Source organism: Schistocerca serialis, chromosome 5, assembly GCF_023864345.2.
Source record: "Schistocerca serialis cubense isolate TAMUIC-IGC-003099 chromosome 5, iqSchSeri2.2, whole genome shotgun sequence".
NCBI lineage: Eukaryota > Metazoa > Arthropoda > Insecta > Orthoptera > Acrididae > Schistocerca > Schistocerca serialis.
Window position 1 is genome coordinate 621,361,312 of NC_064642.1, and position 25,685 is coordinate 621,386,996.

Genomic DNA, 25,685 nt, shown 5'->3' on the forward strand with positions numbered 1-25,685 from the left:
ATTTTTGACGATCAGAGAACAGTATTTAACTTTCGCTAGCCGCCCGTTCCTGCCTGATCCTTTGTTGGATATCTTTGTCAGACATTCCGTCGTGTGGTAGGATGCTACCCAGATATTTAAACTCTTCACAAACTTTAATTTGATGTCCACCATTGTTCAACTCACATCCATCATCTCTGCAACTAAGATATACCGTTCTCTCTCTGTCAGTTTTCTAACCCACTTGTTGTATTCTTCCTACAACCTCCTAAGCGCGTAATATGTATCCTCTTCATCGCTTGCTGCAACGACATTATAACAGGGAGACCAGGATACAAATTGGCTTTTTCCAGGAGGATAACGCATGACGCCACAGTGACATTTCATGCCCCCACACGCCTAGAGATATGTGCTGAACCGTGACTGCCCAGTCCGGTCCACGATTTATCACCCGTGCAACATGTCTCTGACGCAATGGGTGTATATATACTTTCACACAAGTCAGCAATATTCATGAACCAACAAAGCATGTGTTTCAAACATGGCAGGAAATTCTTCGAGCTGTTCGGAGACTCTCTGCTGCCATGTTAAAAGGAACACTCACACCCAACGGTGTCGCACATTGTACTGAAATTGTTGACAAAGTCCGAAAGCAATTATTTAATATCTCTCACGCGATTAAAATCTCCACAATGTGTAACTATTTGCTCCCATGCTACGACGAATAGACGTGGCCGTCGGATTAGCATCTTATACTGAAATTATAACGAAGTTAGAAGTTAATACCCGTCATATGATCAACATGTCAATAACGTATAATGAATTTCGGACTGGTATCGATGTTTTAAGTGTTTCCATTTCCGTCAGTGTCTCATCATATGATGCAATTCGCCACGTTTACGTAACTTGTACTCAGAACAGTTTCAAACGTTTTGCCAGTCAGTGTTTAAAGCAAGGTCATTGTCATGCACAACGTATGTTTTTTTTGTTTTCTTTTTGGCATCCAACGTTGTTCCTTCGAACTCACTGTCAAATGCCTGTGTATAATTTATCATATTTTTTGAAAATGCGACCCAATAGTCTCAAAAGTAAGTCATAAAAGAATCTGCGACCTATCGCTACCTGATATGTGTGGACACATGGTTCGAAAACAGGAGGTGAGTTATTTTAGAATTTTTTCGACAGATGCCTGATTTCACAAGTCCATCTGCAACCCCCGCGTCAGCTGTGAAGTGGTTACCCCACAACCACATTGTCGACTTACATCGTTCTAATCAGTAGTATGGTGGCATCCTCTAGTCGTTTCTACGCATTATGGTCTTCAGTGACACGCATCCAAGTCGATGTTGTTTTCTAATAGCGTCTCGCCGCCGCCCATTATCTTGGCTTGTCTCTCGGAATTCACAAAAGATCATCCATGTTCCATCGGTTATCTGTTCACCTGGCTATATTTCCCGCCTACCTAGGTGAGAGAAAGTGATTTGAATACTTGATTATTCGTCGATTGTAATGATAGGAATCAACGTTTATTGATTTACCGATATAGGGAACGTTTCAAAGACTACAACCAGATTATTGACTGGTTTGACTTTTAATTCTGACATTTTTGTAAGAAATGACTTCTTTCCTTTCAAATCATTTCTCCTACACAAATTATCGTGTAACTCAAAAGGCTCTCTCAGTAGAATCTCCGTACTATTTTCCACTGCGATCCATCAGTTTTCACTTCTGCAATATGTTGCATCAGAATGCTCATGATCGCGTTATATTCATTTTGTGAACACAGTATGTCGATTTAGTCTGTTGGATACGAATAGAGACGAAAAGACTTGTCCTGCCTGATACCTAAAGTACTAAATTCTACTATCCGTAGTCACTGGGTTGCCTGTCATTATCTTTAAAAACGTTTGGGTCCAGCTTTAAACAAAACATATTTCTCTCTCTCTCTCTCTCTCTCTCTCTCTCTCTCTCTCTGTCTCTCTCCCTCTCTCTGGCCCCGTCCCTGCACGCACAACCACACAACCACACAAAAACACACACACACAATCGATTGTTTATGATTAGCTACTGTGTCAGCCGCATCCTTTAATTTACGGTCTTTGAACTTGTTATTACACAGTACAAAAGCAACATATGACCACTAATAAGTGTTTACATTGCTATTTAACATTCAATGAAAGGATTCAGTTCACACATAATATTCGGATTCACGTACTGTAGTAATTTTCCCTTCATTTTGTTCTTCCGTAAACATATCGAAAATACCTTTTGTTATTCATTAACTTTAGTTTAATTAACCAGATGATGCAGTTATGATATACGAGTCGTCGGACTGTAAAATGGTGTTGTAACAATTTACAAACCGTACGCCGAATAATATATACAAAGCCTCCTTTCTCTTTTCACGTAAATTGAATACAAAAAATATTTGACTTCAATAAAATGTCCTGAAATACGCCCCTTTTATACAAAATATTTACCAAATAATAATTACTAACGCTGTCTGATGCCTTCTATAGTCCATATGGTGTCGGACCTGTCAGCTACTATTGCCCGGGTACTCCTTATTTGCCTGTGTTGGCGGCTTTTTGTGTCCTCCTTGTTCATCTGTCATGGATTATTTTGCTTCCAAATTAGCAGAATTTCTTAAATTCGTCTGCTTCCTAATCATCAATTTTGATGTTAAACTTCTCGATATTCTCATTTCTGGTACGTACTACTTATATCTTTTTCTGCTCTATTCTCAGTCCATATTCTGTATTCATTAAACTGTTCATTCCGTTCTACAGAGTCTGTAATTCTTCACTTTCACTGGGTACAGCAATGTCATCAGTGAATATTATTGTTGATATAGTTTCATTTTGAATTTTAATCCCACTCTTGAACCTCTTTTTATTTCCGTCATCGCTTATTATGTATACAGATTTAACAACGTAGGTGAAAGACTGCTTCCTTGTCTTAAATCCATTTTAACCCGAGCTCTCGATTCTACATCTTCCACTTTTATTGCTTGGTATCTAAAAAATAAAAACCTGCACAATTTACTTATTTTTTCAAAACGCGTTTCGATAGTTTAGTCTCATCCTCAAGTTCGTTTGTTCACATAAAATGTTTTTCTTCTGTTTGCACGTGTGATTGTCTGCCTTCCTTGCACCGTACTCTTCTTTTTGTGGTTACTCCAATCGGAAAAATCTTACAAATAAATCTTGAAATATTATTATATGCTAATGTTAGAGATATTATATCACTTACATGATTTACTTTTATATTCAAAACATGATACGGAGATATTATGACAGTGTCGGTTCACAAAAAGTTTGTGTACTATCACGAGTGTTACAATTCCTGAGGATTAAATTATTCACTTAAAGTTGTTAATTATAAAATTTATTTTACTGTTTTGTCTATTGAAATATGATTTATGTTTCTATTGTGTTGAAGATGTTGAGTAGAACCTAAGGGGTACTGTTTCTTCTATGTAGTTTTACATTTTATTTTGTATGTTTGTAAGCAGAAAAACAGAAATACTACCTCTAACATCAGCAAATAGAAAACATTCCAAGGTTCACTTGCCTGATTTTGCGATTGAAGTATAACCTCAAAAAGACAACTACAGTGCAAGAGAAGCAGAAAATTACATACGTAAACATCACAAAATATGTATGTAAGCAAATAAACATAAAAATGGTAAAATGGTTCAAATGGCTCTGAGCACTATGGGTCTTAACTTCTAAGGTCATTAGTCCCCTAGAACCTAGAACTACTTAAACCTAACTAACCTAAGGACATCACACACATCCATGCCCGATGCAGGATTCGAACCTGCGACCGTAGCGGTCACGTGGTTCCAGACTGTAGCGCCTAGAGCCGCACGGCCACACAGCCGGCATAAAAATGAGAATAAATTCTTGAAACGCGTTGCACTAACTGAGCATGAAAAAATAAGTAACTCGTGAAGTTTTTCAGTGCCTAAATCACAAGCCACACAGTTGCAGACGACCCAAAAACATCGGCTATAATGATTGCTGCCTCTTGGTTCTTCTATCTATTTTTTACAGCGTGGACGAGAAGTCTCTGTACCTCTGTAACCCCTGTTTAGTACCAAATGTTATTATGCAGGCTCGTAGCTACGTTAATCCTTATCGGTTATTGGACTTCATGTTTACCTTTTTTTTCAGTCACAGTCGCAATCGAGCTTTAATTTGTAGCCGTGGCAGATGTGAGCGGTCATTCATACACTATTGAGGAGCGATCAGCGTTAAGTGCGTGGGTCCACGAACGACAACACCGGCGCAAACAATGAGACAGATTATGGGAGCACTCCCGGTACGATAACGATTTAATAAGGCTCCACCGCGAAAGGCAATATCTCTGATTGAGAAAGACATGCCCTTGCTTTTGCCTTGTTAAAGACTAACCGCAGGGTGGAAGGCACGAGAAGAAACATGCATCTGAGGCTCTGGTTCTCCTATGAAGTCAACAGGCAAAGGTGCTTCGGAACTGGGTATACCGAGGACAACAGTGCAAGAAAAATGAAAAAAAATATTATAAGGTCATACCTTTTACACCGATGTTCGTAAACGAGTTACCGGATACAGACCGGAATGAGTGCGTTTTAACATTCCGTACTATGATAACTCAGTTTCCAAATGCAGTGTACCGTGCCTAGGTTATCTTTTCAGATGAATATGCCATTTATCCCAGCTCACGTGTGGACTCGCATTCGGGAGGACGACGGTTCATTCCCGCGTCCGACCATCCTGATTTAGGTTTTTCGTGATTTCCCTAAATCACTCCCGGCAAATGCCGGGATGGTTCCTTTGAAAGGGCACGGCCGACTTCCTTCCCCGTCCTTCCCTAATACGATGAGACGGATGACCTCGCTGTTGGGTCTCTTCCCCCCAAGCAATCGAATCCAAATCCAGCTCGCGTGACATTGTTTGGGAACATGAAGTCCATGAATCGCTGCAAATGGCCTCTAAGTATCCGAATGTAACCACTTATAGTCAATGACTGGTTCATATGGACCAGAGAACCCAGTCCATTCAATGCAAACCATTTAGGAGCCACAACCAGCTTGCACAGTCCCTTGTTGACAACTTGGGTCCACGCCCTCGTGGGGTCTGCGCCACACTCGAAACCTATCATAACCTCTTACCAACTGAAATCGAAACTCATATGACGGGGCACAGTTTTCCAGGTGTTTAGGGTCCAACAGATATGGTCAAGAGCCGAGGAGAGGCGCTGCAGACGATGTAACATTAGCAAAGGAATTAACACCCAATTTAGCCCACTGTCCTAACGGATATGTTCGCCGTACGTCCCACATTGATTTCTACTGTTGTTTCATGCAGTGCTGCTTGTTTGTTACTACGCAGATGCCGCTGGTCTCGGTCGCCGTGACGGCCGTCGGCCACTGCGTTGTGCGTGGTGAGAGGTAATGCCTGATATTTCGTATTCTCAGCACACTCTTGGCACTGTGGATCTCGGAACACTAAATGCCCCAACGATTCCCGAAACTGAATGTCCTATGCGTCTGTTTCCAATTACCATTCCGTCAAAGACTGTTAATTCCCAACGTGCTGCCGTAATCACGTCGGACACCTTTTCACATGAACCACCTGTGTACAGAAGACAGGTGTGCCAATGGAGTGTCACCGGGCGAGGTAGCGCAGTGGTTAGTCCTCTACTCGCGCCAGGGCATCCGGATTTAGGTTTTCCGTGATTTCTCTAAATCGTTTAAGGGAAATGCTGGGATGGTTACTTTGAAAGGGCACGGCCAATAGCCTCCTCTATCCCTCCCTAGTCCGAGCTTGTGCTCCGTCTCTATTGACCTTACTGTCGACGGGACGTTAAATACTAATATCCTTCTCCTCCAATCCTCTGCCAGTTTATACCTTGTGTACTTGATACTATGGCCGTCTCTATATGTGCATACCGCTATCCCATGACTTGTGTTATCTCAGTGTATGTTACCCGTATTTCCCTATTGTTCACTGCTATTTTACTCAGAATTTCGAAAATCTTGCGCCATTTTACGTAGTCGAACTCTTTTTCTTGGACGACAAATCCCTGAACGTGTCTTGCTGGTTCTTCAGCCGTACTTCCACCATCAAGCACATCGTCAGAAATGCCTCTCTCGTGCTTTTTACTTTCCAAAAGGCAAATTGATCGTCATCTCCGAACATATCCTCAATTTTCGTTTCTAGTATTCTGTGTATAATTCTCGTCAATAGCTTGGATGCATGAGCTGTTAAACTGGTTGTGTGATAGTTCTTGCACTTATCTGTGTCGATGATTTTTTTTAAGAAAACCCGATTATATTCCTATTGGATGTTATCTGTCCAATCTGCCTTACGTAATCACAAGTCTTACAGAGCTCTTTTAAATTGTGAGTCTAGTACTGAACCCCCAACGTTTTCCATACCGACTCCAGTTTCTTCTTCTATCACATCAATGGACAAGTCCTCTCCCTCATAGAGCTCCTAAATCTACTCTTCCAACTATGCGCTCCCTCCTGTGCATTTAACATCGGATTTCCCATTGTACTGATAATGATACCACCTTTGCTTTTAATTTCACCTGCCATTCTGACTGAGGTTTCCCGCAGTATGCACAAATCGAAATGGCTCTTCAAAAAAAAAAAAAAACTACAATGCTGAGTCAGTCCTCACCACTATCATTTCTTTTTCTATTTCTTCACATCTTTCCTGCAGCCATGACTGCCATGCACTTCATATTTATTTCATTCCTAAGTGATTTATATAGTTGTATTCCTGTCTACTGGAAGGTATCAGATAGATTATATAATGGTACGACAAAGATTCAGGACCCAGATTTTAATTTGTAAGACATTTCCAGGGGCAGATGTGGACTCTGAACACAATCTATTGGTTATGAACTGTAGATTAAAACTGAAGAAACTGCAAAAAGATGGGAAATTGAGGAGATGGAACCTGGATAAAGTGAAAGAACTAGAGGTTGTAGAGAGCTTCAGGGAGAGCATTAGGGAACGATGTCAAGAATGGGGGAAAGAAATACAGTAGAAGAAGAATGGGTAGCTTTGAGAGATGAAATAGTGAAGGTAGCAAAGGATCAAGTAGGTAAAAAGACGAAGGCTAATAGAAATCCTTGGGTAACAGAAGAGATATTGAATTTAATTGATGAAAGGAGAAAATACAAAAATGTAGGTAAAAAGGAATACAAACGTCTCAAAAATGAGATCGACAGGAACTGCAAAATGGCTAAGCCGGGATGGCTAGAGGACAAATGTAAGGATGTAGAGGCACATAACACTAAGGGTAAGATAGATACTGCCTACAGGAAAATTAAAGAGACCTTTGGAGAAAAGAGGACGACTTGCATGAATGTCAAGAGCACAAATGGAAAACCAGTACTAAGCAAAGAAGGGAAAGCAGAAAGGTGGAAGGAGTATATAGATGGTCTATACAAGGGCAATGTCCTTGAGGACAATATTATAGTAACGGAAGAGAATGGAGATGGTTCAAAATGGTTCAAATGGCGCTGAGCACTATGGGACTTAACTTCTGTGGTCATCAGTCCCCTAGAACTTAGAACTACTTAAACCTAACTAACCTAAGGACATCACACACGACCATGCCCGAGGCAGGATTCGAACCAGCGACCGTAGCAGTCCCGCGGTTCCGGACCGCGCGCCTAGAACCACTAGAGAATGGAGATGAAGATGAAATAATACTGCGTGAAGAGTTTGACAGAGCACTGAAAGAACTAAGTTAAAACAAGGCCCCGGGAGTAGACAACATCCCATTAGAACTAATGACAGCCTTGGGAGAGCCAGGCCTAACAAAACTCTACCATTTAGTGAGCAAGATGTATGGGACAGGCGAAATACCCTCAGACTTCAAGAAGAATATAATAATTCCAATCCCAAAGAAAGCAGATGTTGACAGATGTGAAAATTACCGAACTATCAGTTTAATAAGCCACGGCTGGAAAATACTAAGAAGGATTCTTTACAGACGAATGGAAAAACTGGTAGAAACCGACCTTGGGGAAGATCAGTTTGGATTCCGCAGAAATGTTGGAATACGTGAGGTAATACTGACCCTACGACTTCGCTTAGAAAATAGGTTAAGGAAAGGCAAATCTACGTTTCTAGCATTTGTAGACTTAGAGAAAGCTTTTGACAATGTTGAGTGGAATACTCTCTTTCAAATTCTGATGGTGGCAGGAGTAAAATACAGGGAGCGAAAGGCTATTTACAATTTGTATAGAAGCCAGATGGCAGTTATAAGAGTCGAGGGGCATGAAAGGGAATCAGTGGTTGGAAAGGGAGTGAGACAGGGTTGTAGCCTCTCCCCAATGCTATTCAATCTGTATGTTGAGCAAGCAGTAAAGGAAACAAAAGAAAAATACAGAGTAGGTATTAAATCCCATGGAGAAGAAATAAAAACTTTGAGGTTCGCCGATGACATTCTAATTCTGTCAAAGACAGCAAAGGACCTGGAAGACCAGTTGAACGGAATGGACAATGTCTTGAAAGGAGGATATAAGATGAACATCAACAAAAGCAAAACGAGGATAAAGGAATGTCGTCGAATTAAGTCTGGTGATGCTGAGGGAATTATATTAGGAAATGAGACACTTAAAGTAGTAAAGGAGTTTTGCTATTTGGGGAGCAAAATAACTGATGATGGTCGAAGTAGAGAGGATATAAAATGTAAACTAGCAATGGTAAGGAAAGCGTTTCTGAAGAAGAGAAATTTGTTAACATCGAGTTTAGATTTAAATGTCAGGAAGTCGTTTCTGAAAGTATTTGTGTGGAGTGTAGCCATGTACGAAAGTGAAACGTGGACGATAAATAGATTAGACAAGAAGAGAATAGAAGCTTTCGAAATGTGGTGCTACAGAAGAATGCTGGAGATTAGATGGGTAGATCGCATAACTAATGAGGAGGTATTGAATAGAATTGGAGAGAAGAGAAATTTGTGGCACAACTTGACTAGAAGAAGAGATCGTTTGGTAGGGCGTATTCTGAGGCATCAACGGATCACCAATTTAGTATTGGAGGGCAACGTGGAGGGTAAAAATCGTAGATGGAGACCAAGGGATGAGTACACTAAACAGCTTCAGAAAGATGTAGGTTGCAATAGGTACTGGGAGATGAAGAAGCGTGCACAGGATAGAGTAGCATGGAGAGCTGCATCAAACCAGCTCTGGACTGAAGACCACAACAACAACAACAACAACAACAACAACATTCCTGTCTAACCCCGAATATTTTTGTAGTTCCTTCCATAGCTTATCAATTGAATTATTTCTTCAGTTACCCAAGGTTTCTTCGCAGTTACCTTCCTTGTAGCCATGTTTGAGTTTGACTGTTCACAGCTATGACTGCCTTTGCACTATGCCAGCTGTCATCACCTGCTCCTACGCAGTGGTGCATTGCGGACATTCGTTCATCAGATTTACAGAAGTCGTTAGCAGAACTTTATCACCTCCAGTCTGTGTTAGTCCAGAACGGATGCTCCGTGAAATAGATTCACTACGCAGTTCTACCAGCACGTGCTGAAAATCAGCAAGGTGATGGTTTTCCAGTCTTATACATGGTGTATATAAATGAACATCGGGGTTTTAACGCTTTATAATATTTATTACATTAAACGTACAGTTATGAATGATATTTCAAATGAAAGAGCAATTCAAACAGTTTTACCAAGACCCTTATAAATGTACAATGAGAGCACCATTTGTCACATGGCACGCATCAAGTCTATAGCAGAGTTCTTCCCAAACGTTGATACGTGTGTCTTCAGTGACTGTAATAACAGCTGCTTCAATCAGGTTGCTTAATTCAGGGAGGTCTGCTGGTAGCGGAGGCACGTACACACAATAATATAATAAAATAACGTAATAGATGATAATAAAATGTTGAAATACGTGGCTTTTTAAAATGTATTGAATTATGAGATTAATTTTTCGGCATGAATGACAAGCACAATAAGCTGAGCTATGCCTGGAAATAAGTTCGTATTAGTTCATATTATTTTGCAGGACGAAGTAGTTTCTTTCTCCACTGTAGATTTGTGCTTACCATTCTTTATAATGCTACGTTTGGTCGCCGTGTTCACCTTTGAAGTCTTGACCGTGTTCCCATTAAGCTTATCGGATCTTCGTAATTTTCCGAAGTACACAGGTAGGCTTCAGTTCTTGTAATTATTGTACTATTTGAAATAACAACTCACACGAACCTTTCTGTTAATAAAACAATACTGTATTTTTCTAAACGGTGCACATACACTCCTGGAAATGGAAAAAAGAACACATTGACACCGGTGTGTCAGACCCACCATACTTGCTCCGGACACTGCGAAAGGGCTGTACAAGCAATGATCACACGCACGGCACAGCGGACACACCAGGAACCGCGGTGTTGGCCGTCGAATGGCGCTAGCTGCGCAGCATTTGTGCACCGCCGCCGTCAGTTTCAGCCAGTTTGCCGTGGCATACGGAGCTCCATCGCAGTCTTTAACACTGGTAGCATGCCGCGACAGCGTGGACGTGAACCGTATGTGCAGTTGACGGACTTTGAGCGAGGGCGTATAGTGGGCATGCGGGAGGCCGGGTGGACGTACCGCCGAATTGCTCAACACGTGAGGCGTGAGGTCTCCACAGTACATCGATGTTGTCGCCAGTGGTCGGCGGAAGGTGCACGTGCCCTTCGACCTGGGACCGGACCGCAGCGACGCACGGATGCACGCCAAGACCGTAGGATCCTACGCAGTGCCGTAGGGGACCGCACCGCCACTTCCCAGCAAATTAGGGACACTGTTGCTCCTGGGGTATCGGCGAGGACCATTCGCAACCGTCTCCATGAAGCTGGGCTACGGTCCCGCACACCGTTAGGCCGTCTTCCGCTCACGCCCCAACATCGTGCAGCCCGCCTCCAGTGGTGTCGCGACAGGCGTGAATGGAGGGACGAATGGAGACATGTCGTCTTCAGCGATGAGAGTCGCTTCTGCCTTGGTGCCAATGATGGTCCTATGCGTGTTTGGCGCCGTGCAGGTGAGCGCCACAATCAGGACTGCATACGACCGAGGCACACAGGGCCAACACCCGGCATTATGGTGTGGGGAGCGATCTCCTACACTGGCCGTACACCACTGGTGATCGTCGAGGGGACACTGAATAGTGCACGGTACATCCAAACCGTCATCGAACCCATCATTCTACCATTCCTAGACCGGCAACGGAACTTGCTGTTCCAACAGGACAATGCACGTCCGCATGTATCCCGTGCCACCCAACGTGCTCTAGAAGGTGTAAGTCAACTACCCTGGCCAGCAAGATCTCCGGATCTGTCCCCCATTGAGCATGTTTGGGACTGGATGAAGAGTCGTCTCACGCGGTCTGCACGTCCAGCACGAACGCTGGTCCAACTGAGGCGCCAGGTGGAAATGGCATGGCAAGCCGTTCCACAGGACTACATCCAGCATCTCTACGATCGTCTCCATGGGAGAATAGCAGCCTGCATTGCTGCGAAAGGTGGATATACACTGTACTAGTGCCGACATTGTGCATGCTCTGTTGCCTGTGTCTATGTGCCCGTGGTTCTGTCAGTGTGATCATGTGATGTATCTGACCCCAGGAATGTGTCAATAAAGATTCCCCTTCCTGGGACAATGAATTCACGGTGTTCTTATTTCAATTTCCAGGAGTGTATGAAATACATACTCCTCACTTATTCATAGCGACCCCAAAATGGCGGTCTACAATTACTCGCTAAGAATGGCGTGCTTCTCACTCGTTCACTAGCTGAGCGCGAATCCTTCCTTCCTCCTACTGGTACCAGAAAAAATCCTCTGTTTTTTAACAACTGAAAGTCAAAAATACATGACGGTAGGCATAGGCTCTATGATGGGCTACCGCTTCATCTTCTCTCTTTGCCTTTAAAGAAGACGAAAACACAAAGGAAATGCAAAAGGTCTATCACATATGCCCCTCTACTGTATACTGTCGGAAATAAGTCTCTTTATTTAGGGAGACAGTATACAGTAGCCTTATTAACCTTAGGGCTCATAGTTCAGTCACTTGGTGCACGTCAATGGAGTTTTAATACCCTTATGCTACTACAAGTATATCTACAAAGCTCATTTTCTCGGCCATTACAAATTCATACAGATACATACATTCACATATACTTATATCACGTAATTACATTCACATATATTCATATTACATATCGCACGTCCATGGCGTGCTAACGTCGTAGTCTCTTATTTCTCCCTACATTTGTTAAGCAGTATTACCAGGGGGAAAATGTTACATTTCTTAAATTGTCCTTTCACTATGTTTTAAAATGTGTTTTTCTCCTTGGCTTTTGGTTCATTAGCCATTCTGAGAAACTGTCCTTTCCGCACACGTTATCTCATTGTTCGTTGCACTTATGGCCACCAGCAGCTCATTGTTTAAAGCGCCCGACGCAGTGACGCAAGCGCCACGTGAGCACCTGCACTGCCCGCGCACACACTGTAATGTCGTTCCAGGCTCATGAAGTCGGTGTTGTATATGCCCTCCAGTCCGGAGACTGGATACGACGGATTCAGCTCCAACGCTCAACCCGAAGAACACCAATACCTCATCTCGCGCCTGGGCGAGGCTTTCGGCCAGTGACATTGAAGGTAAGAGCCGCACTGCAGGATTCGGCATTATCTTCCGTCGTGCATTATAGTTCAGCGGTTCTCACACCTCAACTCGTGGTTATACGGATTTCCTATGATATCTCCGCCGCACACGCATCACACTCTCAGTATTCACTTTGCTAGACTGTAGCGTTTACTGTTATTACGGCTGAGCCGTTATTTTCAATATTATTAGGCCTTACTATTTTTGTATCACTTCACACATGCGAGTATTTACTCGTCCGTCTCGTTGCACTTCACATACATACATAAATTGTTCTTCTTCAAGAATAAAATCCCACATAAAATTGATAATAGTGCATACATAGACATAAACATTGACAATAATAAAGTTCGCATATAAATTTACAATTCACTTCACATTTCATATACGGACTCCAAGACATGCACCCTCTTACACACTAATATGTAAATCAGGAGGTATCTTTAATTTATTCTGAATATTGGCATTTTCTATTCTTGTCTTGCAGGACCGACCTCCTCCTGCGCGTTTTTACGTCCACAACTACACATAGAAAAGAGTAAATACGTACATTTTACATAGACATCGACATTAGCAATAATACAGTTGGCAAATAAATGTCCAATTCACATTCACATTTCGTATATGGACTCTTATGTTAAGCAGCATCTGACACAGCAATAAGTAAATTAGAAGGAATCTTGCACTTGTTCTGAATGTTTGCTCTTTCTTGTTATTGTCTTGCAGGACTGACCTCCTGCGCGATTTTACATCCACAACTATAATAGAAAATACTACACACATATTTTCATAGACATCGACATTGGCAATAGTAAAGTTGACACATAAATGTACAAGTTACATTCACATTTCCTATATGGGTTCCATGTAAGGCATCATCCATCTTACACACTAATAAGTAAATTAAAAGGACTCTCCCATTTGTTCTGAATTTTTGCTTTTCTCTTGACTTGCAGGCCCAAACTCCTGCGCCTTTTTACCATCACAAATACACAGAGAAAATACGTTCCAGCACTACTCACTACATGGAAAACAGGATTTGCTAAGGTCTGCTTCAGAGATCAAGCTGCTTCTAGGATTGCTATTTGTAGTGCGTCGTTAGTGTACTTATTCTATCCTTGGCATTTGATAAATCTTCATACTATGTATAATATTTACAAGTGCTCGTTTGTGAGCGAGTGTGGGGAATGTTTTATCCCTTGACAATCCTAACTTCATCACTGCTTGTTAATCGTCGTAATATTCCACATTCGTGAACACATATTTCAAGCCATATTTCTGCCTTATTGATTCGACGACATGTACATGTTTACCTTTGTGACGTGTGACCGATAATTTTACCGTATTTTTGTCATGTGTAGCTCCACTCATAATTCATTATCGCTAAATAACAACGCGCATGTGCTAAAATAATGCTTTCGCTCCTGCGTGCGTCAAGAACTCAGTGTAGAAAAAATTGTTTCACTCCATTTTGTGTTCATTCCTCATACGAATCGTGTATCATATTTTCATTTATATTAACCTTACAGTTTCTCGAGCTGTAACAGTTAGTCGCTAAGGACATATTTTTCATACTAGGTTGTTTTACATTCTGATGCCTGTGTAGCAAATCACTGTGGTATGGTGTGTTTTAAATGTTATCATGTACCATTGTTACTATCGACTTCACTGTTTCTTCTATACTCCTCACTGCTTCTTCGTAATGTTCGTTTTCATGGCCCTTTCCTAGGTACCCTTGTAATATTAATCTTCATATTATCACCGTATACCCATATAATTATTCATTAAAAATATTCCACATAAATCGCCATTTATACTCATGTACTACCTACAGGGTTCTCCCACTAGAACCACCGCACTATTTATTTCTTCCCACAAACATAAATAAACTCGTATTACTCTAATACAATTTCATTATCTTCCTAGATTCACTCCATGCACGGTACGTCACCACAAACGTAGATTAACTAATTAATACCTTCAATCGAATCTAATAAAACCTTTCACTCACTCTACTTCAAAATATTATCCAGCAGTGAAATTTCATTTATTTCTCCATATCGCTTTTGTAAACATACAGAACTTACCTCAGTTCATTTGTTTTAAGTTCATGTAATTACGCTGTGTGTGTATTGGTTGGTTTTTTTATTTACTTAGCTTTTCTCCCGCGTGTTGTTCAATTCATGTTTACAGCTTTATTTTTCTGATTGTACTATAAGGTATCGTGTAAATAATAGCAACTAACATAGGTGAGTTCTGTAATAACAAATTTGTGGATATATATTCTCCCTGTACATTAAGCTCACTACTTCTAATGTTGTCTGTAAAGAAGTGTAGTTCTACGATATGTTATTTTATAGTTTACGTCTCAGTCACACGCACGTCTCAGTCACGCGCATTTTTCTATGTTTATATCTCATTCTACCTTTCACATCGTCGCTCACTTATGTGTTGTATGTAAGTCGCTTAGTTCTTAAGTTATGCGCTAATCGCGTTCTTTCAAGTGTACATGTTGTTACTTCCCTTTTCAACTTGTCTTAATCCTGTTGTATATAGTCGGATAGGTCATTTCCTGTGTTTATTCTCTTCTACGTTGAATACTGAGAAATAAGTATAACTATGTACGTTCATGGATTGTGTTAAGTTCACAAATTTAGCGTACTCTACTCTCCTTATAGTTTACTTGCGTCACTGCGCTCATTTCCTTAAAGCTTCATATGCTTAACTTAATGATATACTCTTAAAATTAGTGCTCTTTGCAGTATAGTCGCCGACTTAGGAATAAATGTCTCTATTCGTTTAGTTTGTGTTGCTCATCTACGTCAGAGTAACTAGCTGATAGGTACCCCACTTCGTGTCGCTTCCGTTTTGTCCAGCTGGTTGCGCGGTGTGGATGCCGATTCGCTTAAATTCTAGAATGGTTTCCGTCGCGGTGCGCAGTGTGTCTTTGCGCATCGTACAGGGGACACTGAACTCAACCTTGCTTTTTGCCTACTTGGCCCCTACGATCAGCTGTTGGCCGCTTCGTATATAATTGTGGAAGTACGCTCTGCTTTAAGCGCGGCAGCACGGCTCAGTATACCTCACCGCTCATGCCTCTCGCTTAAAGCTCACGCACTGTGAATTAAATCTTAAGAAAGTACAATATCAAAATACAAGGAAAATTTATTTTCACTAGGCTGCATCTCACTCTTTTGCATGTTAGATAGTAAAAGAAAATTGAACATTCCTTATTGATGAAGCAGGATAGTAGAAGAGGGAGAGAGCACCGAAAATATAAATATTGCACCCCCTAGCTGGAGAGGAACCTAGCGCCAGTCGGTTTATTCGTCAAAGAGCGACAAACCTCCTTCCTTCTTGCGTTTTACTGATGCAACAGATAAGGACAGAATGAGATTTGGATTTTCATTTAATAAATTTCCGCAAATCTTTATGTGGATACATGCCTTTTATTTTACCATTTTTTATATTTCCTATCAAGTAGCACCCCGGATGTGGCTTGTCAACAACGATATACGGACCAACATAGTATAACAATTGCCATTTTTTATTTCAATGCCTTTAATTTCGATGATTTCCGATGCGTTCGTAGTAGTACCTCCTGTCCAATCTGGAATTCTGTTACATTTTTCAATTGCCTGTCGTAAATTCCTTTCCTTATTTGAGCTTGCTCTTCCAATGTTATTAGCGCTCGCCGTACTTTCTCATCTAAGACTACGTCTTTGTGCCGTAATTTAGGTATCGGTTTTGCCCATTCATCTAGCTCCACCTTTTCAAACATTAGCTCGGCCGGTGTGTGCCCTGTTGATGTGTGTGGTAGGTGATTTACTATGTGCTGAAACGGACGCAGGTATTCTGTCCATTTCCTTTGGTTCTGTGGTATATATGTGCGGATAAACCTATTAAATTCACGGAAACACCGTTCGACGGGACTTGCTTCCGGGTGGAACTTGGGTACTAAAATATGACGTATGTTTTGTGATTTTAAAAATGATTTCCATTGGTCACATGTAAAATTTGAGGCGTTATCAGTTAGGACTGCTTGGGGTTTCCCAATGCGTGGTATGTAGTCTTCCAGAATTCGCCTTATAATTGGCCCTGACCTAACTGTTTTGACTGCGTACAGCTGGAGATACTTACTAAAAACATCATACAGGGCTACGATGTATTTAACTCCGCCGCGGGCTTGGGGATAAGGTCGTGCGGCGTCAATAGATACAATATCTCTTGGTTGCTTTATTATTATTGGGTTTAGTACGTTAAGACATGTCCTATTCTGATGTTTGACCTTTTGACACACCGCACAGCGTCTGATTACTTGCTCTATACGTCGCCTCATATTAGGGAAATAACAATACGTAGAAATTTTGGCGGCACACTTTAGCACTCCATAGTGCCCCCATGTGCGGTGAGTGTGTTGAATTAAGTTTTCCATATATTCCTGAGGTATGCACACACACCACTTATCCATTCGTCGATCTCTTCTGTGAAAGACGACGCCATTACGTATAATGTAATACTGCTCTAAACGTTCGTGTGTTCTAGCCTGCAATTTATTCCTTACCTTGCTCCATCTCGGGTCTTCTTCCTGTAAACGTTGCATGTTTTTGCACATTTTAATATAACATGGTTTAAAAGTTCCATCATTTATTAAAAGCACCTTGAAGTCTGATGTTTGTTCCTCTAACTCGTGGAAATCGGTAAGACCTTGAGGTAACCGTGATAGTTGCCAAAACATTCTGTTCCCCTTTTATGTACACTATCTCAAAATCAAACTCTTGGACATACATGCACCACCTCGCTATTCTCTTATGTAACAACTTGCACGTCAGAAGAAAGGACAAGGCTTGATGATCACTGTAAACTTTGGTATGTTTTCCCCAAAGGTAATATTGAAATTTACGAAACGCCCAAACTACTGCTAACGCTTCTAGCTCAGTTACGGAATAAGATCTTTCACATTCTGTGAGGGTTCTACTGGCAAAACTGATTACATTGACTTCTTCCTTACCATCCTTTGTTATTATTTGAAACAGGCACGCACCGTGCCCCTGATAACTAGCATCGGTGCTTAAACAAAAATCCAATTCCATAGTTGGGTGTTTCAGGATAGGCGCGTTAATCAGCGCCTGCTTAATCTGCTGAAAATCAGTTTCACATTCTTTAGTCCACAACCAACTGTGGTTTTTACGCAGTAAGTTTAATAGTGAACTGTTCAACAATTGTTGTGGCAGAAACTTCCTGAAAAACGAGGCCATTCCTAGAAAACCTCTTAATTGTTTCTTAGTATAGGGTGTAGGGGAAATTCCGTATCGCATCTAGTTTACTGGGGTCAGGTAGAATTCCTACTGGTGAAATAATACGCCCTAAGAATTTTATTTTTTCCTTTCAGAATTCAGACCTTTTAAAGTTAACTGTGACATTGTATTCATCAAATTTTTGAAAAATCCTTTCCAAAATACTTACATGTTCATCCCATGTTAGAGTTGCAATTAATAGATCATCAACGTAGAGTGTAACCTGGCTAAGCAGTTCCGGTCCAAATACCCTGTCTAGTGCTTCAATAAATACACCAGCGCTCACATTTAATCCGAAAGGCAGCACCCTAAATTGGTAGCTCCTCCCGTCATTTATGAAAGCTGTATACTTTCTACCCTCTTCATGTAATAAAATTTACCAGTACGAAGCTTTCAAATCAAGGGATGTTAAATACTTAACGCCATGAAACTTTAATAACTGCTCTTCTAGATTCTCTGGCCTTGTTCTTATAGGAACGATGATTTTATTTCCCTCGCGTCTAACACCAACCGCACCGTTCCGTCAGTTTTACCAACTGCGAGAATCTGACTGCAGTAAGGTGAGTGCGATGTTTCAATAACCCTACACCTAATCATACGCTGTATTTCTTTTCTTACTGCCTCTTTCTTTGCCCAAGGGGTGCCATATGACGTTCTACAATATGTTTCATGCGGGTATACTTCCATTTTATACTCATACCCCTTAATAACACTAGGTTGTTTACGAATAATGTTATGATATTTGAAGAGTAATTTTGTCAGGTCACTTCGCTGTTCATTGTTAAGACAAGTGGATTTACTTATTTTACTGTCTACTATTTGCTCATCGAGGATCTCCCTACCAGTGTCATTAAGTTCCATCTCCTTTGTCATTAAGGATTGAGGGTAGACAAGTTTAACATTAATGTCTGGTATCGGCCTAATCTGATTTGTCATTGTAGTTCTTATTAAGTCCACAGTCAGTGTGCGCTCCCCTACATGAAATTGGCATTCCCCGCTGCCGATACCTATTTTTATCCCATATCTTCTGAACACCTCCATACCAAGGATACAGTTCACTATAAGTTTGTCTACCAACAAGAAAGTACACTGCAAAACTACACCACATACGCTAATGGGTATGCTGGCCTGTAATTTTATAGCTTTAGATTTACTTCCCAACGCCGTTATGATCTTACAGTTCTCTACAGGTAGTGTGGGAACATTTACTTCCCTCGCTATCTCTTTGAACAAGTTAGTAGACATTAGGCTTGTCGACGCGCCAGTATCCAAAACAACTAGTACATCTATGTTTCCCACCTTTACCTTTATTGTTGCTTGAATAATTTCACTTACCTTGCGTGTTGTTTCTTTCTCTTCGATAAACAAGTCTTCTTTCATTTCTGCGTCCTTATCATACCTTAAAAATAGATTCCGGATATGCTGTATGTGTAGGTTTGTTTCAGTGTCTGCTTCCTCCTTTCGGTTCCTGTTCGTTTTAGTGTTTAAGTCGCTCATATTCGTACTGTGGCACACTGACAGTTCATTACCTTCTTCCTCTAGTCACGCTCGATTATTATTTCCTGGGGCCGGTAAAGGTATTGTTTCATTTTCTGCCGTCACTTCTACTATGTTTACCGTATGTTCGCGTGCTCGCCAGTTCGTGTCCCGGTTGTTTCGATTTGACTGTACGGGCTGCCTGTTATCTCTCGGATCCCTGTGTTGCATATTCCGTTCCTGGTAACTTGCATTTCCTTGTCGCCTATTGTCGAAGTTTTCCCTCGAATTTCTATTGTCTCGGCCATTACCGTACCTATGGGGCTGATATTTAGTTTCGTACCCTCGGTCACCCTGTGGCTGATGGGTAGACCGATTGTACGGATTTCCGTTGTGGCGCGTCGGTACATATGGACGCCATTCATTCATACGCACACGACCGTTATAATTTCCAAAGCCATTGCCGTTACCGTAGTTCTTCCCGTTTGGGTTGTGCCCATTACCGTTACGATAACTAGGCGTGCCTTGCCCATCCTCATGAATCAGATCTATTGAGTCGAGCACTGAAAGAAAATACTCGAGATCATATTCGGGAACAGTTATTAATTTTTCCCTAACATTTGCAGGTAACTTGTTCTTTAAGATTTTCAGTACATCTACATGAGATATCGGATTATTCCAGTAACGGGTCTTGTTTAGGTATTTTTCAAAATATCTTCTTAGCCCCCCGAATTTTGAATGATATGGTACTGGGTTAAATACCTCTCGTCTTAACCTCTCCTGGATTGGTGTTGACCAGTATTAAAAATGCATTCTCAAACTGATCATATGTCTCTCAAAGTTCTGACATCTCCGTAGCCCACAAAAGGGCATCACCCTCGGTGTGTCCTACTACATATTTAATCTTTTGAGCTTCTGTCCAAGTCCTGGGCAGTACATTTCTAAAGGCTCGGACAAACACTACCGGGTGCGTTCGCTTTTTCTCATTTGAGAATACGGGAAACTGTCGATGTTTTATTAAGCTCTCATTCATTAACAACGCTGTCCAGCACGGCGGAACAGCATTTCCCTGCGGTGGTGGTATATTTGTTTCAGCAAAGTTTTGCTCGCGTCGCGCGTCGACATGCGGTCGCGCGGCGTGGGTTGGGCATTGTTGCCCGCGCCACTGATTTCTCCCACTGGCTGATGGCTGTTTATCGCTCCGCTTACCGCCCCAGGCGATGATATTACATTACTTTGTTTGTTAACTATTTCGTCTCTTAACCGTTGTTCGAACTGTCTGATATCATGTCCTACGCGTTTTAAGATTTCTTCTTCCTTGTCCCCCATTACTTCCTTTACCGCTTCCACATAGGTACGCTGTTCACGCACGCATTTTTCTGCGAATGTTGTATTTTCGTCCTTTGCATTGCTCTTTACCGATTCATAAAGCTGCACAATGTCAGAGTTGATCCTCTTGTGTTCTAACTTGAGTAATCCTACCTCCAATGTGATTTTTTCTACATTTTCTGGCAGGTCGTCACAGAAAGAATGTAGTTTCGCTACTTCTGATTGTACATTGTCTAAGTTGACCTGCGTATTCTTTTGCATTGCCTGTAAATTCTCTTGGGTTTCTCTAATTCCGGATAGCTCCTGTCGATACGTGTGTGTTAGTGTTTCAAATTTTTCGCCCATTATGCCCTTTAATTTCTCACCCATATCGTGAACCGAAATTTGTACTTGTTCATTAATTTTCCGCCGGCCGAAGTGGCCGTGCGGTTAAAGGTGCTGCAGCCTGGAACCGCAAGACCGCTACGGTCGCAGGTTCGAATCCTGCCTCGGGCATGGATGTTTGTGATGTCCTTAGGTTAGTTAGGTTTAACTAGTTCTAAGTTCTAGGGGACTAATGACCGCAGCAGTTGAGTCCCATAGTGCTCAGAGCCATTTGAACCATTTTTGAGCCATTAATTTTCCTATCCACCTCCGTGGAGATTTGTGAAATCTGCTGTGTGAACTTCGTGTCCAGACTATTGAGTTCTGTGCGCAAATTTTTTACTTCGTCTGAAATGTGTGTCATGTTTGTATTAACCTTCCCGATCTCGGACTTTACTGTGGTCATGTCTGCTTTCATATTAGTCATATCTGCTTGTATCGTTTGTAAACTTGACATTTTAGTCTCTAAACCCGACATTTTTGAATTTATGTCTGCTTTCATTGCATTCATGCCTGTTTGTATGGTTTCTGTTGAGGCTCAAAATAAGGCTTGCATATCTTCCGTATTCACTTCCGGCCTACGCCTGTCAGCATCTGCGTCCGTACTACGCGTACTGCTCTCATTTAAAATATTCTCTTGCCTCGAGGTGCCGTTAGTTACGTCTACTGTAATTAACGTATTGCTTGTAATTAAATGTTCTGTATTCACGGGCGTCGAATGCACCAATTGCATGTCGCGCCCAGCCTCCAAATAATCACCGCTAAACGGTTCCAAACCACTCATTGTTGCATTTTGCAAATGAACATCCACTACATTGGCATTCTGATTTTCGAATGACATTTCCTTATTGTTTTGACCCTCCATTATAGAAATCCTTATACCACTGCAGTTATCAAAATAAAAATTTTCTTTTTTAAGATTTTACTTCCGCGCTACTTCTCACGCGAAAAAATGCATATACAGTTGTATGTAATTGTAGTCTCAACTGTTCTTCAATCAATATATTTTCCATACTAATAAAGAAATGTCATTATCTCTACTTGACTGCAATAGCGTTAATCTCTGAAGCTTTAGGTCCTGGGTTTTAGGAAATAGGCGGATGGATTTTCTAATAGGTCTACTGGGAACGCATTCTCTATATGCATTGCGCGGTCCTACCTGATTGTTGTCTTGTAAATGGTACTTCCTCTATTGTGCTTTGTTGTGTGCTGTTGGTATTGTCGCCTTCTTCCTTCTAATTTATTTATTATTTCCTTTCGATAGTATTTCTTCAGTATCACATCACCGTCTCTGTCACATCATCAGCGTACATGGAACAGAAAGAAATTGTTAATATACATGTTAAAAAGCGTTAAAACCCCGACATTCATTTATAAACACCCTGTATTTGAGGCGCGTCCTTCACGGATTAGCAGCACTTTCAAGAAACACCGAATAAAATGTGTCTTTCGTCCTCCGATAGTGCGAACGATGCTGACTTAGGTAAAAGACAAGCTAGGTCTAAGGACACCAAGAATATACAAGATGTCTTTTCAGTGTGCGAAATAATTAATTTGGCAGAAATGTCCCACTGTTGAAGGCAGTTGCGATGAACGCATACTTTACACCAATCTAGGTCAGCCAGGAAAATCTAATGACGACTTTCTTGATACGGGACACTGCACACACTCCGGAGAGATGGAGATCCGCTCTTCAGCCACATCGACTGTCGTTGAAGAAGTGGTCGAAGTACGTGCAGAGTTTTATCAACAGACACATGGCATTTCAGTTTAGCAGTGCGTGAGAACCAGCAGAGACAGTATTTAGGCCTGCCGACTGGAGAGAATCGATATATCCAAACAACGCAAGCGATCGCTTGGGGCTCCAGGTTGAGAAGGTAGAGGCATCCATAGTGCGAAGTTTGTAGATAGCGTAAATCATAAATAGTAGCGAAAAATTTTTAAATTGAATAATAAACGGTCTTGACCGCAGTAAAACACTTATTGGCAATGACAATCCATATCGGTCAAAAATGTGACCACCTTCACACCATATTACACCATGTTGGCAGGCGATGGTGGTGAACGGAACTAGCATCGTGGATCCACGGACGTCAAATGCTCCGTCCACCACCACCGCCTGCCATCGAGGATTAATTAGTCTGAAGGTGGTCACATTTTGACCGATATCGATTATGGTTGCCATTAACTATTTAATTACAGTCAACTGTTTTCAATTCACTTCTAAAATATAGAATCAGATAGCTAATATTCTCCATTAAATTGTTCTCAAACGTTACTAGTAGTGAAAAAACCACCTCAGTCCTCACTTGATTTATATTCTCTTTTAAAAGTCTTACCAGGACCACTAGAAACGGTACATAATGTATGAGACAGGGAGGGGGAAAAAAGGGAATGATATTTCTCTTGTGTGGAAAAATGTGGTCGAACCAGCCCTGAAGCCAGGACAGCTAGGTCGGTCGCGGGTGCTCGTGCACTCCCTGCGTTCAAGGCTTCCAACCGGACCTACTCGCCCCGCGCATGGGAAGTCCGTGGCTCGTTTCTCCGGCAAGCGCCTCTCGGCATCAACGCACTCTGCTATGACGTAATAATCCCGCCTCCTAGCGCCTTCGCTTTCCCAGCGGACGAGTGTACTGGGTGGAGCAGAGGAAACGCATGTTTTTTGAACCGCTAGTAAGCTTTGACGACAGGGGGTATTGACCTTGAACAAATGTTGGCAGACTGCCCATACAAGACAGTTTCAGTCCCTATGTAGCGTTGGGGCGTAGAGCATCGTGTGTTTGTTGTCGAGCAGTACTTTAGAAACAATGATTCCGTCACAGTGCAATGTCTTTTCCGTCAAAATTTTAGATTTGGACGTCGAGGTGCAGTGTCTGATCGAAATACTGTACTCCGATGTGTAGCAGCGTTTAGAAGTACTGGATCTGTGATGAAAAAGAAACCACCTCATCTTCTCCGTTCAGTTCGTGCTCCGTAAAATGTAGACCAAGTGAGAACGGCAGTTCTTGTTAGTCCGAAATGAACGGCTAGACGACAGGCTGTAGCACTGGGTATGTCACATCGTTCGCCCCACTGCATCTTACATGATGATCTTAAGTTTCACCCGTACAAGATAATGATCGTCCAGCCGCTTAGTGAAGAGGATTTTATGCAGCGCAGAGAGTCTTATCGTATAATAGACGAAATTTTTATGGAAGATGTAGATGCTACAGTCTTCATGAGTGATGAGGCACATTTTCACGTAGACAGTTATGTCAATATTCAAAATCGTCGGTATTGGGCGCCGGAGAACCCACATGAATTACACCAACGACCTCTCCACAGTTTAAAAGTAACAGTGTGTTGCTGCATTTCAAAGATGGGGATTGTCGGACCCTATTTTTTTGAAGAGGAAGGAACTGCAGTTACAGTGACATCAACGCGCTACGTTAAAATGTTAAACAACTTCCTTCGTCCAGAACTTGAAAGGCGTCAAGTGAATATGAGAGAAATATGGTTTCAGCAGGACGGTGCCACAGCTCACACGGCGAGAGCATCCATGGAAGTGGTTCGACGAATGTTCCCAGGACATGTTATTTCGAGACATGATGTTCGCTGGCCACCTCGCTCAACCGATTTGTCGATATGCGACTTCTTTTTGTGGGGAAATTTAAAATCAAAAGTCTACGTGAACAAGCCTGGCACAGTGGATGACCTCAAGAACTACATTCGTCAGGAAATTGAAGCCGTGTCGAATGAAATGTTGGAGAGAGCCATGCGTTACTTTCTGGAGAGGACCCAAATTTGTATCCAGTAAGACGGACGTCAACTCCAAGAAATTATTTTTCGAACCTAATCATAGTATGTATATTTAAAAACTGCATTAAAAATCTATCACTTAATGCTTGTTTTTATTATTTTTATCAAACAGTGTCCCAGTCATTCAATAGTTAAAAACATGCGTTTCCTCTGCTCCAACCTATATAAACCGGCGACTATGAACAGGTCCTCACAGTCGCAACTGAAGATGATGAGCTGCTTGCTCGTTGAAATATTGAGCAGTTGCCATAACACTATCCAACACAATGCCCGAGAGCCTTTCAGGCAGTTGTTATGTCGTGGAAGCCTCACAGCACAACAAATCAACTTCATATTCTCCACACGAATTTATACAACTGTGTGGTTCTAGCCATTGTTTCAGAATTTCTTACGATACAAAAGAAACAAAACACATCGTCTGTCCAAAAAGTTCCGAGATTTATTTCATTCCTGGCTTACAAGTGACGTCAGCAAAATGACAACAATGGCGGCTTGTACCAACACTCTGCAACAAAAGTAGTGCATTCGACTAACCAGTTACATGCTGGCAGTGTCAAGTAGCGGACATGGGGCAGCACCTAGTCAATCTCACCTGACCGGAACAACAGCTCCAGTTCGAACTTTTCTGAGGTTATTAAACCGGTCTCTAAACTTTTTCAGCTAATGGAGTACCTGTGCTGCATACTGCAAAAGACGAATGTTTCCTTAGTGATTCACACTCCATGGTTACAGAAAAATCTAAATCCGTAACGTGTTGTGTATTTCGTGGTTTTTTTC